The sequence below is a fragment of the Nicotiana tabacum genome, chromosome 23 (assembly GCF_000715075.1).
Source record: "Nicotiana tabacum cultivar K326 chromosome 23, ASM71507v2, whole genome shotgun sequence".
In the NCBI taxonomy this organism is placed as follows: Eukaryota; Viridiplantae; Streptophyta; class Magnoliopsida; order Solanales; family Solanaceae; genus Nicotiana; species Nicotiana tabacum.
The window spans coordinates 82,923,461-82,941,399 of NC_134102.1; the positions used below are offsets into that span (position 1 = coordinate 82,923,461).

The 17,939-nt window shown below is 37.6% G+C and overlaps 1 long non-coding RNA gene across 1 annotated transcript; it reads right to left on the reverse strand.

The window, feature by feature from the left end:
- Nucleotides 1-1,469: 1,469 nt before the first annotated feature.
- Nucleotides 1,470-17,437, reverse strand: LOC107783389 (uncharacterized). The gene is made up of 2 exons (XR_012706017.1): nt 17,286-17,437; nt 1,470-2,053 (listed from the first exon to the last, which is right to left on the reverse strand). It is a non-coding gene; the product is annotated as an uncharacterized LOC107783389 (long non-coding RNA).
- Nucleotides 17,438-17,939: the final 502 nt, after the last annotated feature.

The window sequence follows — 17,939 nt, forward strand, 5'->3', positions numbered from 1 at the left end:
GAGAATTCTTTCGTTTCTGATTTTCTGGTGTAAAATAATTACGAAAATGTTATTTTTTATCCCTTAAATTTTCAGACTTCATTTAAAACTTCAAAACATCATATCTCATTCATTTTAAGGTCAAATTGGGTGATTCAAAAGCCTAACTTGACTGCAGGTTTACAAGAAATCCATTGGACGTATCAAAAGTGAGTTTCGGCATCGTTTGGTACACAAAACAAGGCAGAACAACTGGACAAAAAATATTTAATATCGAGAGTTTATTCATTTGGTCATATTTTGAGTTGGGGAGCTTGGATTTGCGCATTGTTTGAGGCGATTTTCACCATATGAATTAGGTTAAGTATTCTTTACTCGATTGTGGTTATATTTCGTCAATCTATTTTCTTTTTCGATAATTGGATTGTGAATTTAAAGAGAAAATTGGGGGATTTTGTCCAAAGTTTCATAGAGAATTTTTGAGTTTTAAACGTCGATTCAGAGTCGTATTTGGGTAAAAATAGTATGGTTGGACTCGTAATTGAATAGATTGTCAGATTTTGTAAGTTTCATCGGGTTCCGAGGTATGGGCCCGGGTTTGACTTTTTGGTCGATTTCGAAATTTTGATTAAAGATTCGACCTTTATCGATTGGGTTTGTTCCCTTTGGAATTATTTGATGTATTTGAGTTGCTTTTGCCTAGTTTCGAGCCGTTCGGAGGTCGGTACGCGCGAGATGGCTCTTTAGAGCATCGTTTGGCTTGCTCGGTATTGGATTTTGCTTGTTCGAGGTAAGTAACACTTCTAAACTTGGTGCTGAGGGTATGAAACCCCAAATTGCGTGTTATGTGATTGATGTTGAGGTGACGCACATGCTAGATGATGGGCGTGTGGGTGTGTACCGTGTGAATTATGATTTAGTCGATTCCATGAAACTGTGTAGCTATCTTCTCTGGATATTTTCACTGTACTCTATGTGTTAGAACTATGGCTGTCCAACGGGACGGGACGAGACGGGACAAAATTAACGGGACGGGACGATATTTAGCCGGGACGGTGGCGGGACAGGACGAAATGGGACGGGACAAACGGGATGAAACGGTAGGCCCATCCCGTCCCGCTAACAAACGGGACGGGACGGGACGGAACGGGACGGGACGGACAGTAGGCCCATCCCATCCCGCTAACAAACGAGACGGGACGGGACGGGACGGGACGGGTTCGCGGGCCTTAAGTGCCATTTTTAAAAAAATTATTTAAGCATTGAGTTTGACAACGGATATTCTTTTGGAAATGACTAAGTTTTTAAAGTTTGCAACATCTAGTTTTTTGACTTATTCAATAAATTTAAAAATTAAACGAAAATTAGAAAACTAAGTAAAGAATTATAAAATATTAAAACAAAAGACTTGTAATAAAATATTCTAGCAATTATAAATATATAATAGAGTTATAATTTATTTAATATAATTTCGAGTGTAAGAGAATTCATAAAACAAATTCAACGCTTAGAGCCTTTTATTTTATTAATAGAACTTTCAAATCTCACATACAAATATAATTCTTTTGAAGAGCACCTAATCTATGCAGCCACCTTCTAGGAAGGGTTCTGTTTGAACTTTGAACTAGGCCTCTTAGTAGCCAATAAAAAATTATCATACTAATATTTGTAAGCTCCTATATAACTTCGTTGTAACTTATCTATAATTTCTCTCGGACATTGTTCTGGAATTGGCAATGTTGATTGATGTTCCACGAGTTCCATGCCATCATCGCTCCCAATGCTAAGTATCTCATTGTATTCTTCTTCTTCCCTAGTGGTTAATTTTTCAAAACCAAGATTTCTTCTTTCTGAATTAATCCAATCTCTGAATAATACGAAAATCTCTAGGCTGTCCTCCGCTAATGAATGTCTATGATCTCCGATTTGAAATCTTGCCGCGCTAAAAGCACTCTCCGATGCTACTGATGATGCTTGAATAGCAAGGTTAGCACTAGCACATTGTTGAGCAAATTCACGAATTCTACTCGCTTTATTAGCACGAAAAATATAGCCGCAAGCATGTTGTACTTTACTACAAGCATCAGAAAATAAATTAATACCATCTTTTACAATCAAGTTAAAAATATGGCATGCACATCTAACATGAAAAATTACCGGATTAATTGGACAAAATCTAGTTCTTAAACTAGTTGCTGCAGTTGTGTTAGCAGAAGCATTATCTAAGGTGATAGTTAAAACTTTATCAATGAGTCCATAAAAATCAAGTATTTATAGAACAGTAGTTGCAATATATGCTCCAGTGTGTTTTGAATCAACAAATTTATAACCAATAATACATTTTTGCATGTTCAAGTGATGATCAACCCAATGACATGTAACAGTTAAATAATCACAACTATTAGGACTAAGACCTATATCAGATGTGATGGACACTTTACAATCTAAGTGAAAAAATACACAACGAATATACTGAAGATATTCGATTTGAAATTTAAAAACATCATTTCTAACTGTAGTCTTAGGAAAACCTTGAAAAGAAGGATTATAAGTTTCTTGTATATAATGAACAAAAGCAGGGTGAGAAGGAAAGGTAAAAGGTAAGCCACATACAGCTACCATTTTTGCTAAGTTCTCACGATCTCTATCTTTGTTATATGGGCGTAAAATCGTACCAGAAGCAGGGTACCGTGATTAAATATTGAACACGTAAAGTAAACACAAAAATTAAGCACTAAAATAATGCGCAAAAAATATATATTAAAATTAGGAGATGGAACGAGTGCACCGTGATTAAATATTGAAACTTGAAGAAATTGCCCAAACTATTGCTCCAAATACTTGATAAATTAATTTGAAGCTTGAAAGTTGCTCCAAATATTTGTCCAAATACTTGAAACTTATCACTTAATTGCGAGAAAATTGAAAGAATAATATAGATAGAATGAAAGGGATTTGAGAGAGAATAATTTATTTTTGTGGGAAGAAATGAAGAAAGATTGGGGTATTTATAGTAGAAAATAGGGCCAAAGTGTAATTTAATAAACTTAGGGATTATATTAAAAGTTTGGGGGTAGGGGTGTTTTGGTGAGAGTGGGGGCCAAATATGGCCGTTTTTGGCCGTTAGGAACGACTATTTTTGCAATTATAGCCGTTGCCCAACGGCTATAATTTAAAAAAAAAAAGGGACGCGGGACGGGACGGGACGGGACGGGACGGGACAGACGGGACGGGCGGGACGGGACAGACGGGACGAAATGGCCATCCCGTCCCATCCCGTGTCCCGTTTAACATGGGGCCATCCCGTTTAAAATTAAGTGGGACGGGATGGGACGGGACGGGACGGGACCGAGACGGGACGGGACGTCCCGTCCCGTTGGACAGCCATAGTTAGAACAAGTGAGCTGTAATTCATGCTAGAAATCATGCTTAGGCATATGTTGGTATTATTGAGACCCACTGATTTCATTTCTGTTGTTCAATTATATGTTTAAATTGAAGTTTCGTACTCAGTCATATTTATTCATTGCATATCATATCTCAGTCTCTGTTGCTATTTATTGATAAATCATATCATCATTTTTGGGCTAGTTTCATGACATTGTGATCCCGAGAGACCGGAGAGTTTGATGACTGAGTGAGGCCGAGGGCATTATTGTGAGTGATATTTATGGGATCTGGTTGCACACCGCATCATGTTTTATTCATTTATGCCTGGATCTGGCTTATTATAGCGCTTGGGCTGAAGGAGCCCCTCCAGAGTCTGTACATACCCCCAGTGAGCGCAGGTACCTACTGACCGAGGGATGGATCTTCCCTGGGCATGGATCTTGCCCGAATTATTTATATGTGTGTGTGTGTGTGTGTGTGTGTGTGTGTGTGTGTGTGTGTGTGTGTGTGTGTGTATATATATATATATATATATATATATATATATATATATATATATATATATATATATATATATATATATATATATTTCGGATGGATCTTTTCTGGGCTAGATTGGCCATATACATTACTAAGTGACTGAGCATGTCGAGTGGAAAGTGTGAGACAGTGAGATTGAGTACTCTCAGAGTGTAAGTACATGAGTTCATCACTGAGATACATTGTGTTTGATATGTGTACTTGAGATACATGCATAGAGATGCATTTCTTTCTGCTACCCAGTTTTAGTGACATTCATGATTTCACCTGCATAGTGACATGTATGCATAGAGATGTACTTTTCTGATGCTATCTGAAAAAATGAAACATCTTATTTATTGTTGAAAAGTTTTGGGAAAAAATCACAGTTTTACAAACCTACTCATATTTTGGTGATTTCGGTAGGTTTTCACTGATATACTTGAAAAGCATGCCTATTTTTTCGAAACTGTGAACGAGATGAGCATCTTATATCTAAGTATGTTTCTTGTATCATTATTATTATGTTGTTATGAAATGTTGTTGGCTATTGGTGTTGGACTCCGACCTCTGTTCCAGATCATCACTACTTTCAACCTAAGGTTAGGTTTGTTACTTATTGAGTACATGGGATCGGTTGTATTCATACTACACTTCTACACATTGCGTGCAGATATTGGATGTTGTTGTGTTTGACGGGAGCTGAATTTGAAGATGTACCTGCATTGCGGTTATAGCTGCTTCTTGTTCATGGTAGCTCTAGACTTATGAAAGATATGTTCATGTATATTTCAAACAGATGATGTACTTTATTTCATACCAGCTTTGTAAATTCTAAATCTTAGACGATCATGATTTGTACTACCAGTGTTTGAGGAATGTATAAAATTCAGATATTTTCTTTCATTTAATTGTCTTATTAAATTTCATTGGAATTGGATAGTTGTTAATTGGCTTACCTAGCGGGTTGGGTTAGGTGTCATCACGACTAGTTGGATTTTGGGTCGTGACAAAAACATAGAGAAGAAAATGAGATTGAATTTTGCAAGGCTTTTGGTGAATGTTAAAATTGGAGTTGCATTGCTTGAAGAAATCTTTTTCATGAATGAAAATGGAGCAGTAGTAACTCAAAAGGTGATGTAAAATTGGAAACAATCGATATGTGCCATTTTCTAGAAATATGGTCATACTGAATATGTTTGCAGGAAAAAGAAAGCAAACAAGAATAAGTGATAAACCAATAATGAGAGATAAGACAGAATAGTAAAGGCCTCAGTAATGAGGCAGGGCAAATGACTTTGAATAGACCAGCAGAGAATGGAAAACAAGAAGAGGGTCAAAGTAGAACTATAGTGAGAAACATACCTGTTGAGACTAGTAAGAATGAGCAGGCAACATCAAAAAACACAAAGAAGCAAACTGGATGGACACAACCAGTAAGAACTGGAAGGTCCCTGACAATCAGGAAGGAAGAAAAGGAGGATAGGAACTTGAATGAAGTCGGCCAATCAAAAGTTGGCTGGAAAAAGGGTGGCAATACAAATCAACCTCCTGTCCATGGTAAAGATACTTAGCTGGATTGTTAAAAGCCTAAATGACCTCAATGAATAGAAGGAGGTCAAACTCCTCCATAATAAGTATGAAGTTGGTGTAATTGGCCTGGTAGAGACCAAGATAAAAGCAAATAAAATGGATAAGGTAGCAAAAAAGGATGACAATATTTCACCATTTTGAATTGTCATTACAATGGGAGAATTTGGGTGAGTTGGAAACCAAACTTGTATGAAGTAGTGTCTGGTGGTTTCAGCACAAGCCATTACATGCAGAGTTAAATATATACCAATGCAGATTATGTTTCTAATAACCTTTGTGTATGCTTATAACATAAAAGAGGAAAGGAAGGAATTATAGACATATATGAGTGATATTGTAGGAGGATGTACCACTCCTTGGGTGGTCATGGGGAATTTCAACAATGTGTTAAAGCACTAAGATAAAGTGGGAGGCAACCCAGTGACTTATGCTGAAGTGATAGACTTTTAGGAGTGTGTGGAGACTTGTGCGTTGACAAAAATGTGAAGCTCCGGATGACAATACACTTGGAATGACAAAAAAGAAATCAACATATTTTTCTCTATAATTCACTAGGTATTGGTGAATGGAGAATGGATAGATCATATGCCACCATGTGTTAACACTTTCCTATCAGAGGGGATTAGTGATCATTGTCCTGCTAGGTTATCACTAATGCACACTCAACAAAATAAGAGGAAAGCATTCAAATACTGCAACTTGTGGAGTGCCCATCCAACATTTTAAGAATGTGGTGCAAAAGGTATGGAGTGCAGAAATACAAGGATGTGCAATGTTCAGAGTGGTTAAGAAACTGAAGATGCTGAAAGAAGAACTGAAGCTACATCATTCAAAGAGTTATAAAGGCAATATTGTTGAGGCTGAAGCAGATAGAGAGAACTTGGCTATTGCACAAGCCAAATTACAATTGAACCCTTCAGATAGGCAATTGCAATAGGAAGAAAGGGAGGTTTTTGTAAGATTCAAGAAGTCGACAGCACTGGTTTGATCCTTGTTGCTACAAAGGAGTAACGCCACTTGGATCAAGCTAGAAAATGATAAAACAAAGTACTTCTTCTCAATCATAAAGCAGGGAAAGTTGATGCAGACAGTCACTCAAATCCAAGATAAACATTTGGTGATTCAGAGGGACCCTGATCGAATAACAAACATCTTTGTGCATTTCTATCATACATTGCTAGGAGAGGGTGGAGGTAATAGGACAATAGCACACGAGAACTGGTTAAAGAATGATCATACACTTACAACTAAAGAGCAACTCATACTACTGCAAGAGTATACCGGGAAGGAGGTCAAGGAAGCTATTTTTAGCATCTATGTTAATAAGAGCCCAGAACCTGACGGTTATGGGTGTAACTTTTACAGAGATGCATAGGATATAATTAGTAAAGACATTACGGAAGCCATTCTTGAATTTTTTAAAAATAGAAAGCTACTTAAACAGATTAAAGCAATAGTGATTTCCCTAATAAGGTTGATAATCCACTCAACCAATTGCATGTTACAATGTGATATACACATATATTTCTAAGATGCTATATATGCAAGAGGTTGAAAAGAGTACTATCTTCATTGTTAGTGACAATAAGGCTGCTTTTGTGCCATGACTTGATGAGGCACTACAACGAGAAGACTTCCACTAGACACATGATGAAAATAGATTTAAGGAAGGCCTATTCCATGGTTAGATGAAAATTTATTGAGGTAATACTTATTGGCTATGGTTTCCCAAGGAAGTTTATACAACTAGTTATGCAATGTGTCACTTCAATTAGATTTACAGTAAAGTCAATGCAGAGGAGCTTGGTTATTTTGAAGGGAAGAGAGGACTAAGACAAGGAGATCCCATATCACCATTACATTTTGTGATGGTAATGGAGTATCTCTCAAGGGTTCTGAATAAAATGGCTCAATTACCTGACTTTAGGTTCTAACCCATCTGTAAGGGGATGAAGCTAACCCATTTGATTTTTGCAGATCAGCTCATGATTTTTTGAAAAGAGAATATAGCAGTAGTAAGCAGAGTGATCGAGGCAATGAAGCATTTCTCTGACTCAACTGGTTTACTGGAAAACACTGAAAAGTCAGATATATTTGTGTCAAGGGTGGATGAAGCTACAAAGACAAGAATACTGGAAATAACATGTTTCTGTATGGGGACATTTCCCATAAGATACTTGGAATAATCACTGTCACCAAAAATATGGAGCAAGCAGGACTGTTACTAACTGATTGTCAAAATTAAAACAAAGATCCATGCAGTGTCAGCTAGGCACCTATCATATACAGAGAAGTTGCAGGTTATCAACTCAATTCTATTTTCATTACATAACTTTTGGGGTTCAGTATTCATACTACCACAAAGTATATTAAATGAGGTGGACAAGAAATGTAGAGACTACCTGTGGGGTGCATCAGAAGAGAAAAGGAAGATGGCACTTATAGCCTGGGATAGAATTAGCTTACCAAAGAAGTATGGGGGACTAAATGTGAGGAATTGTAAAATTATGAATATGGCATTTGTGGGTTAATTGATATGGATTGTAACAGAAAAAAGTATGTGCTTTGGGTCAAATGGGTTCATGCAATATATATGAAGACCAGAGGGGATTTTTGGGCACACACACCACCTACAGACTATAGCTGGTACTGAAAAAGGCTACACAAGATCAACCAGAACATGGTTGCATTATGCAAACTAGGGATTGCATGTGAGAATACTAGTTCTGGATTATGTGAAGGAGATGCAATTGAAACAAGTCAACACCTATTTGGTGAATGCTCATGGTCCAAACCTATTCGGGAGGAGATCATCATTTGGAGTGGTCTAAGAATCAGACAAAATGTTATACGTACTGCAAAATATTCGCGGTAGTGGCTCCGCTCTTGATCGGTAAGTACTGTGATACACCAAAAAAAACCAGCAAACTCTACAAGGCCAAAAATGGTCCAAAATCAATTCGAAACTCACCCGAGCCGCCGGGCTCTAACTTGAACATTCACACAAGTGTAATAACATTATATAATCTCGCTCGCTCGCTCAAATCATCAAAACCCATTAAATATCAAGAATCGATCATTAAAACTCAAAATTTTTCAAAGTCAAACTCATTTTTCAAATTTTCCACACAACGCCCCGAAACGACCTCAAGTCTTTTGGGACCCCAACCAAACATGCGTACAAGTCTAAAAATACGAACCTACCGGAATCGTCAAAATACCGATCCGAGGTTGTTTACTAAGACCGTTGACCGTGGTCAACTCTAGTTGTTTTTAAAGCCAAAAATCATTTTCTCTTTAAAATTTCAGATAAAAGCTTTCCGAAAAATGACATAGACCACACATGCAATAACATCAAATGAAGCCATGAGAGGTCTAGAAATACAGAAATAAAGGCTAGTACTCAAAACGATAGTTGATATCTTAGATATAGTCATAATGAACAAAAAAAAGTTCTCTTACTTTTGTTTGGGATTAAATAAATTATAGAAGCAAAAAAATTAAGATTTGGTTTGAGTTAGGTGGGTAGGGCTATAACCCATTATTTAGTACGTCTTGACCTATTCTATCTTTGGCCAAGTAACCGAGGGACAGATTAACTACCCGCCATTTATTATTCAAAGCATATTCCCCATTTGACACCAAAATGTATAATCCTTATTAATGCTGAATTTTTGGTAAACAATTTTGAGATTCATCTTTAGTTATAAGTCAAGCAGGGAAATGCAAGGCTAACTCAAGTTGTGGTGGCACCCATACTAAGTTCTACAGCTTGGTAGACTAGGTTAGTTATTACATAACGCTACAACCAACATATATTGGTTCTGATAACAAAGAGGGAAATTGATATCGACATGACATTAGCGCAACCTAGTATATAGTAGCCCTGCCAAAATGGGTTAACCAAAGGACATCTCTTCCAAAAGGCGTCAAAACTTTAAATTTTATTACTTTCTTTAGAAAAGATATAAAATCCACCTTATAGTATATTGATAGATTTGTTGCAGAACACATAAAGTCAAAATGTGGCATAAGTTTTAGCCCTTTCTTCTTCCATTTACAAAAATCATCTTTGCATATTAAATTGATGTTCGCTAAAAATTTATTGAATTACCCTAGCACAAGACTAGACAAACTCGTCTTTGAAAATTTGAGAAGTTGTCTTAGGAGATTACTGAACACTTGAAGCCTCTATACGTTAAATATCACACCAAGAGGAGGTCATTTTGTCATGGCTCTGTAGATGAACAAACATTCTTGAATGTCATGTGTTAATACTTTTGAGGGCTCTATAAGATCAAATTTGACTTTATCTATATTAATCTCAATAAGATGAACTTCACTCAAGAGGTTTCATCAGCATTAATGTATTGGATGCCAATATTCTAGTAAGGTCTAAAACTACTAGTATACAACATTTATTATGGTAAGAGTCAAACCTACATTTTCCATCCTTCTAAGATAAAATATAATGTATCAATTCAATCACCCAATAAATTTCATCAATCCTGCATCATTTGCTCATATATGGCAAAGAAATTACATGGACGCCGCTATTTGATCCATAATAGTTGTGCACATCAAGAGATCTCAACAACATATTCAACTTCTGTAGTTGATAATGCTACAAAGTTTTGCTTCTTTATCGCTCAAGAGATTAAACACAAACTCAGAGTGTGAGCCATCCCAGGTGTGCTCTTACCAGGTACCTAGCACAATCAACATCTGCATATCTCACCAAGTCAAAATTACCACCAAAAAGATTCCAAACAATCAAGTCTTGAATACCTTTGAGATACCTCAAAATCCTCTTCACTGCTTTCATATGCGAATCCTTGGAATTTGACTAGAACCTAACACAATGTCCAACACTAAATATAATATCAAGTTTTCTCACTGTCAGATACAAGAGAAAACCAATCATACCCCTATACTTGTTTTCTTTGATGAACTCGGTTAGTCCATATACACTCGAGTAATTGGTAATAGGAGTATCAATTGTTTCAGTGCCATCCATCTCAAACCATTTGAGCAGTTTCTTGATATACTTCTACTGATGAATTATTATACCCTTGGGAGTTTGCTTGATCATCCAGCTTGTTTATGATAATCAACCTAGTTCTTATGATGGTTCTGTCCTTTGATTGGGGTTCTAGAGGCAATACTTTGTACATTTCAAATTGATGAAGCTCATATTGCATAGTCACAATCCTATCAGCAACTTCAAGAGCCTCTTTAATATTCTTACGACCATTTATAGACAAGTAGGCAGAGAAAGCACATAGATTCCTCACTTTAGATCTTGTCTGAATTCCAGAATCCAAAGGAGTAAAGAATTGTTCTAGATTGGATGAGAGATTTTATGCTTCCAATTTATCACACAAAGTTCCTTAACACTATTTCCTTCCTAATCAGCTGAGGAACGAGGTTCGTCATTACCATATGTTTCAACATCAACTTATTTAGCCCCCTTGTCTGGTATGCATGCTTATAGAGAACCAGGTTCATTCATCGACTTTCCTTGTTCAGCAGTGCTTTTCAAATTATTTTAATCTGGTCCATCATCATATTTCTGTATGATTCCAATTTATCCATCATCATCCGACAAACCTTTCTCAGCTAAGTGATCGATTTAATCAAAAACACGAATAGATTCTTCAATACATAAGGTTCTTTTGTTATAAACTTTATAAGCCTTACTATGTGAATAATAATCAAGGAAGATACCCTCATCACTTTTGGTGTCAAACATTTCTAGAGTTTCTTTTGCATTATTATTCACAGAATAGTTACAACAAAAAGCCTTTGGTGAGTCATATTTGGTTTTTGGCCTTTTAGTAATTCACAGGGGGTCTTCATAAGCAAAGATCTAATCATGCACTCATTAATTATTCAAGAAGTATTTACAACCTTAGATAATAAAATCTTAGGAAGACCACTAGCAATTAACATAGTTCTTGTTATTTCTTCTAAAGTCATATTTTTCTTTTAATAATACCATTTTGTTGGAGAAAGAGTCCTAGGTGAAGAAAAGTTATGATCTATGCCATGATTCAAATAATATTCAAGAAATTTAGCATTTTCATATTCAGTACCATAATCAGACCTGATGCTAGCCTATTGACTATTCATTTGCAGTTTCAAATGCATCAAACACATCATAAGTTTTATCATTAGAAGCAAGAAACGAGGTCCATATAAACCCAAAATAGTCATCAACAATCACAAATATATATATCTCTTTCCACCTCTTCTTTGAACCCTCATTGGACCATATAAATCCATATGCAATAGCTCCAAGGATCTAGAAGTAGTTACCACTTTCTTCGATTTGAAGGAGGACTTAACGTATTAACCTTTTTCACATACATCATAAACTTTATCTTCCTTGAACCTGGATTGTGGCAATCAATTCTCCCCGGCCCCTCCTAAGTTACTTTGGTCAGAAAAGGGAATAGGGCAATAAATAGAGCTTCGGCTCAGAATTAGACCTTCTGTAGACAGAACTTCAGAATGGCGAAGAGAGGCGGCTCGGCGGGGAAGGAATGGAAAATTGTCAAGGATGACATTTCTTCTGGAACAATCACAAATACTTTTTTGATTATGTATATACTACCAGAAATTCAATGCGTAATCTCAGCATTCAATATTTCTTGTTCGGTCTTTCAATAAGTAGTCAGCTGCTGGCGTAGTCAAACTTAACATAAGCAGTGACCTTAATAACCGAGAGTCTTCTAAAACTCTCTGCCTCCAACGACAACAAAAAGTTGTCGTCGTATGTGGGCTTTTCAGAGTGTTTTATTTGTAAGCATAGTCACGGTTTTTTCAATCCACCTATCTATTCAACAAATAAATAGCAATTCTTTTTATCAATATGTATGGTCTTGGATCATCAATAATGATTTTTCTTTAGTTTTCGGATACTTGATCGACCCACTTAGTTCTATTATGTCAATAGTCCTTTGTGACCAACTTGTTTAGTAGTGAAAATCTTTCATGTCCTATCTGCTTATGCCATAGCAAAGAATCATCATCAAGAACAATAAGACATGTTAGTTCATTACCTGGAAGAGACATAATATTAGTGTTATGATCCGACCAATTATTTTTCTTTCTAGAACCCTGTTCCCCTATTTAAGACTTTCCGTATGTGCTTTTTCTATTTTATGACTTGCAGGGGCAGTTGGTTTGATTTTGGAAGGGTTCGAGTTGAATTCGAAATAATTAGTTGTATAAAAGTAGCCTAAGATGGCCAAGTTTGAATTAAGTTAACACTTTGAGTAAACGACCTTGGAGTTGGGATTTGGAGGTTCGTTTAGGTTTATATGGTGATTCTGGACTTGTCGTATGTTCGAATCGAGTTTTGGGTGGATCGGGAGCGTTTCAGCGCTTATTGTTGGAAATTCACAATTTTAAGGTTTTAGAGTTTTGTAAGTTTGACTTGGGGTAGACTTTGGTATTATTGGACCCAATTTGGCATTCCGAGCCCGACAGTATGTTCGTTTTTGTCATATTGGACTTATGTGTAAAATTTTGTATCATTCCAAGTTGTCTAAGTATGATTCGTCGCGTTCAGAGTTAATTGTTAGAAGATAGAAGCTTGGAAGATGGATATCATTGGTTTGGAGTGCGACTTTTGGTCGTGATATTATTTTGATTGTTGATCTTGAGTAGTTCTGGATTATGTTTATAGACTTCTTGGTATAATTGGATAGGGTCCCGGGTGGCTCGGGTAAGTTTTGGACCACTTGGAGCAATGTTAAAGTTGGCATAGTTTGCTGGTGCTGGTGTACTTCGCGATCGCGAAAAAGGAATTGGAGGGGGGTAGTGGTTGCTCTTCTCAAACGCGAATAAGCCCCGCAAATGTGATAAAGGACCTGACTCCTCTTCACAAACGTGGAGGATCCTACACGAATGAGGAAGAGGGAAGAATGGGTAGGCAGGAGTTGGCCTTCGTGAATACGGCTGTGGGTCCGCGAACACGAAGGATTAGCGGAGGGAGTTCTTCACGAATGGAACGGGGGGATCGCGAATAGGAAGAATGAAACCTGGGGAGGGGGGAGGGAGAGCATTGGCCTTCGCGATCGCGAGGGTTCTTCCATAATTGTGATGAAGGACGCCTGGGCAGATTGTAAGTTTTAATACGGGACTTAGGCTCATTTCACCCTTTGTTTCTATTGGCTTGGGCGATTTGGGAGCTATTTGAAGGATCATTTTCATCAAGTATCATTAGGTAATTGATTTCTACCTATTGTGAGTTAAATATTTATATTATGTGAGGATTTTAACATAAAGTTTAGTAGAATTTTGGCGTTTTGTTTAGAAAACCTAGAATTGATAAAAATGAGATTTAACCACAAAAGTAGTTATAGAATTAGATATAAATTATATCATTGAGCTCGTGACGCCATGGATAATATTTATCTTTAAAAATATCCGAAATTCGGGCGCGTGGGCTCGAGTTTAACTTTTGTTGACTTTCCGAGTGGGGTTGGAAATTGATCCTAATAGTTAAGTTATGAGTTCTTTAGCATATATTGATTGGTTTGTACGTCCTTTTGACTAGTTTCGAGTTGCTTGGCATTCATTTGAGGTGTTAGTGAGGTGTGGGAGCCGAGTAGTGGACTTGGAAGTAAGGTAAGTCTCTTGCCTAATCTTGTAAAAGGTAAGTCTCTTGCCTAATCTTGTAAGAGCGAATTATCCAGTAGGTATTTTATTTGTTGCGTGCTACGTTTTATGGGTGCTACGTACATATTAGGTGACGTGCGTCCGTGCGTAAGCTAGATTTATGTTTATGTCCGAGTAGAGTTGACCTACACCATGCCTTAACTTTACTACTTAAATTGAACTTGCCTATTTGATTACTTGAATTTATAATTGAGATTGAGATTAGAATTTATGTATAGACCGAGCCTCATTACTTTGAGTTTTGGCGGAATATTTGATTGTCGGTAATAATTATGGTTTCTCTTGCATTCCTATCCTCGTGTTGTGTTTATGTGATCGGTAGTTCCGTGTCTTCTTGACTCGCACATATCTTCGCAAGTGGAAAAGTTTCTCTATTCCTATGGAATCAGGTCGTTCACACCCATGGTATTCACACCATAAATTGGGATTCCTCTGGCTGGGATCAGATCCCATAGGTCTCGGGAATCGTGCCTCTTTGAAATTTCTCATGGCTGACACCAACTCCACTACATTGACGTTGAAGTTATACTCCGACAACTTTGGGTAAGAAAAATCTCGCGACCCCGAGATTTATCTATCCTGTAGCGATTTTTTGTTCCTGCCACGATCGGTCCTTCTATCAACGGTAAACTTGTTTGTTGTCCAGAAGCTCCTGCCACGACCTTCTATCCGCTCATAGAGTGAAAACCATCCCTTCGAAGTCCGTCTATCCGTGTCAATATCATCTTTCATTTTTTCTCTGTTCTTCTCTTTTCCTTTGGTCGACAATGGAAAGCCAACCTGATCGTCTTCGATCCTTATTTTCGACTCATACCGGTTGTGGACATCCGCCCAAGTCGTCGCTTCAAACTCGAGCAGACTTTCCTTCAACTTCTAGGAAGCGTTCGAACTTCTCGGATTTAAACCTTTGGTGAACGCTTCAGTCGCCCATTCATCCGGGACTGCTGGTAGTAACATCCTTTCCTTCTAGAACCGGGTAACAAACTCTCGTAATAATTCAGATTCTCCTTGTGCGATCCTGAATATGTCGGCCTTTCGGGCTTGTACCTTTCTGGCACCGGCATGAGCTTTGATAAAAGAATCCGCGAGCTTCTCAAAGGAATCTATGGAATGCTTGGGTAATAATGAAAACCACGTTAAAGCTCCCCTCATGAGAGTCTCACAAAATTGTTTCAGTAACACGGACTCAATTTCTTGATGAGCCAAATCATTTCCTTTCATTGTTGTTGTGAAGGTGGTAATGTGCTCCTGTGGATCTGAAGTTCTGTCTTACTTCGGCACTTCGGGCATTTTGAACCGCTTCGGGATTAATTTCAGGGCCGCACTCGGTTTGTACGGTAATTGAATATACTTCTTCGAGTTCGGGCCTTTCAATACTGGTGGCGCGCCCGGAATTTGATCCATGCGGGCGTTTACTTCCTTCATGAACTGCAAAAGTTCCTCCTTGAACGGATCGTTACCGTTGTTGAGGCCGGATCTACTCCCCCCGGCCCCGCCGGAGCCAACTTCATCCCTAGAAGTGTTGTTGTCAACTCTCTGCGTTGTTTGATTTGCGAAAACATCGGGAGGAATTGGATCTCGCTTGTTTGCATTATTTGAAGCACTTGATAGCGCCTGCTTTAGTTCCGTCATAACCTGATCCTGCCGCGTGAGATGGTTTAGAATGATTGCTTGTTGCTCTTGGAGGACCCTCACTGCATCCGCTACATGCTCCTCATCAGCATCATCAGGAGTCGTCTCCCGAACCTATCGAGGGTACCACCCGTCATGCACTGGTGTGGCGTCATTCCCCTCATTGCGAGTGTCACTGATTGAATCCTCGAAATGAGGTTGTTCCCCTTGAATTTCAGGGTTGCGTGTGCCATTAACAGTGTTTTCTTCCATTTTTTGTGATTTTTTGCTAAGACAAAGTAATCAAAATATGTTAGTAAAAAAGGCAAGGATCAATTTAATCGCACGACTGTCTAGGCCCCACGGTGGGCGCCAAACTATTTACCCGTAAAACGGTATACTTAAATTTATTTGTGGTTTCTAGACAAGTGAATTAATTTGATCCAAAAGATAATGAAATAGCTGATGAAATATAAAATACTTAGCCTTAGAATGTAGATGGAACGACAGAGCTGATGAGTCCGGGAACAAGATTTCTGGGGACAACAATGATGAGATCAAATGCGAGAAAATAAAATTGTATTAAAATGATGTATCGAATGTAGTGTAAGTTAGCGAGAAAATTTGTGTCCTTTACAATGATCATTGAGCTTATTATTTATAGCTATGAAGAAGGTACTGGGGTCGTGCCCTTTTTTAATGTCAATTATGAGGAGCATTGATAAAGGCGTAACGGTGAACATAAATGCCAAATTCTCTGTAACGGGCCGTTACTTTTTAATGCTGTGAAATATTCCTCATTGAATGCTACCGCGCGTAGAGTATTCAATGCCTTCACGAACGTTGTCTTTTCCGGTGACACACGGGATATCTGCGTCCGGTTTTCCGTCCTCCCGGCTTAGGTTCCACGTGTCCCCTTTTTGGGTGGCCATGTACCATAACATATTTTACCTAATACATTATGCATCAAGATTTAATCAATATTGATCCGATCCTGCAAAAATACTGCCATACCCACGGTGGATCCTCCAAAATACATCACTCCAACTCCAACATGCACCCAGCTGTATTTTTTATGGATTCGAGTAACATAGGATTTAGTTACTCCATCCTATTTCATGTTGCAAACTTTTCAGTTCGCAGACATCTTACAACATCTTAGTTCATATAAACACAACATTTTTCAAGTATTTCATTTCGTTCAGTAATCAAATAAATTTTGTAGAGGACTGGAAGAACTAAATGGAAGTATTGTCCCACTACTTCACAATACACTGCAGGTGCTCTTTATGTCACTACTCCCTCTAATGAAGAGAAACAAACTCGATCTTTTTCCATCTAGAATATTTTTACATCAATAAATTAATACTTTCGATGAAGACATCAATTTTTTTTATAAGGCTCTGATGAAGACATCAATAAATATTAGTAATTCTTATAGTCCTGTAAAAGATAGCTTCAAATGGCAGAATTGATAGCATTCATTCAATAGATAGGACACTTACTGAATTGTAAAGGTTCTTCCTGAGTCGAGAACCCGATGATGAGAAAGACACCATGTTCGGGTTGGAAACATCCACCGCCTTTTCCTTTCACTTCAGCACTAAGGTCTCAATTTAAGTCAATTCTAGGTGCATTTAGTCTCGTCATAGATCCATTATAATTTGTGGTTGTTAATGTTTGGCTATAATTATATATTTTTAGTGCATTACTTACCTTATATTTTGGGACTTAATGCTAAACTATACTATATTTGTGCTTAATTGAGTCTATTTTATGTTGAGATACGTTGAAGACGAAATTGGGAACAAAATAGAGATTTTATGTGTATTTTATACACTACAAGAATGGACCATGATCATTTATCGATTAGAAGTATTATAATGCTATATGGAACAATGATTGAAGAGACAAAAGGAAACAATGCAAGGGAATTTGAAAAAAGAAATAGAAACGAGAATGAGAAATGAGTTTGAAATGTTAGGCAGCAAAAAAATTGAATTAAAGCTAAGCAGTTGGGCACAGAATTGAGTTCTTAACATTTGATTTGATGTTAGGCAGCAAGAAGTCGAACTCAATTCAGGGTAACGCGAGCAATATAGCTCGCTATAGAGCATGCGACGCGAGCAATTTAGACCGCGATGGAGCGGGCGTCGCGA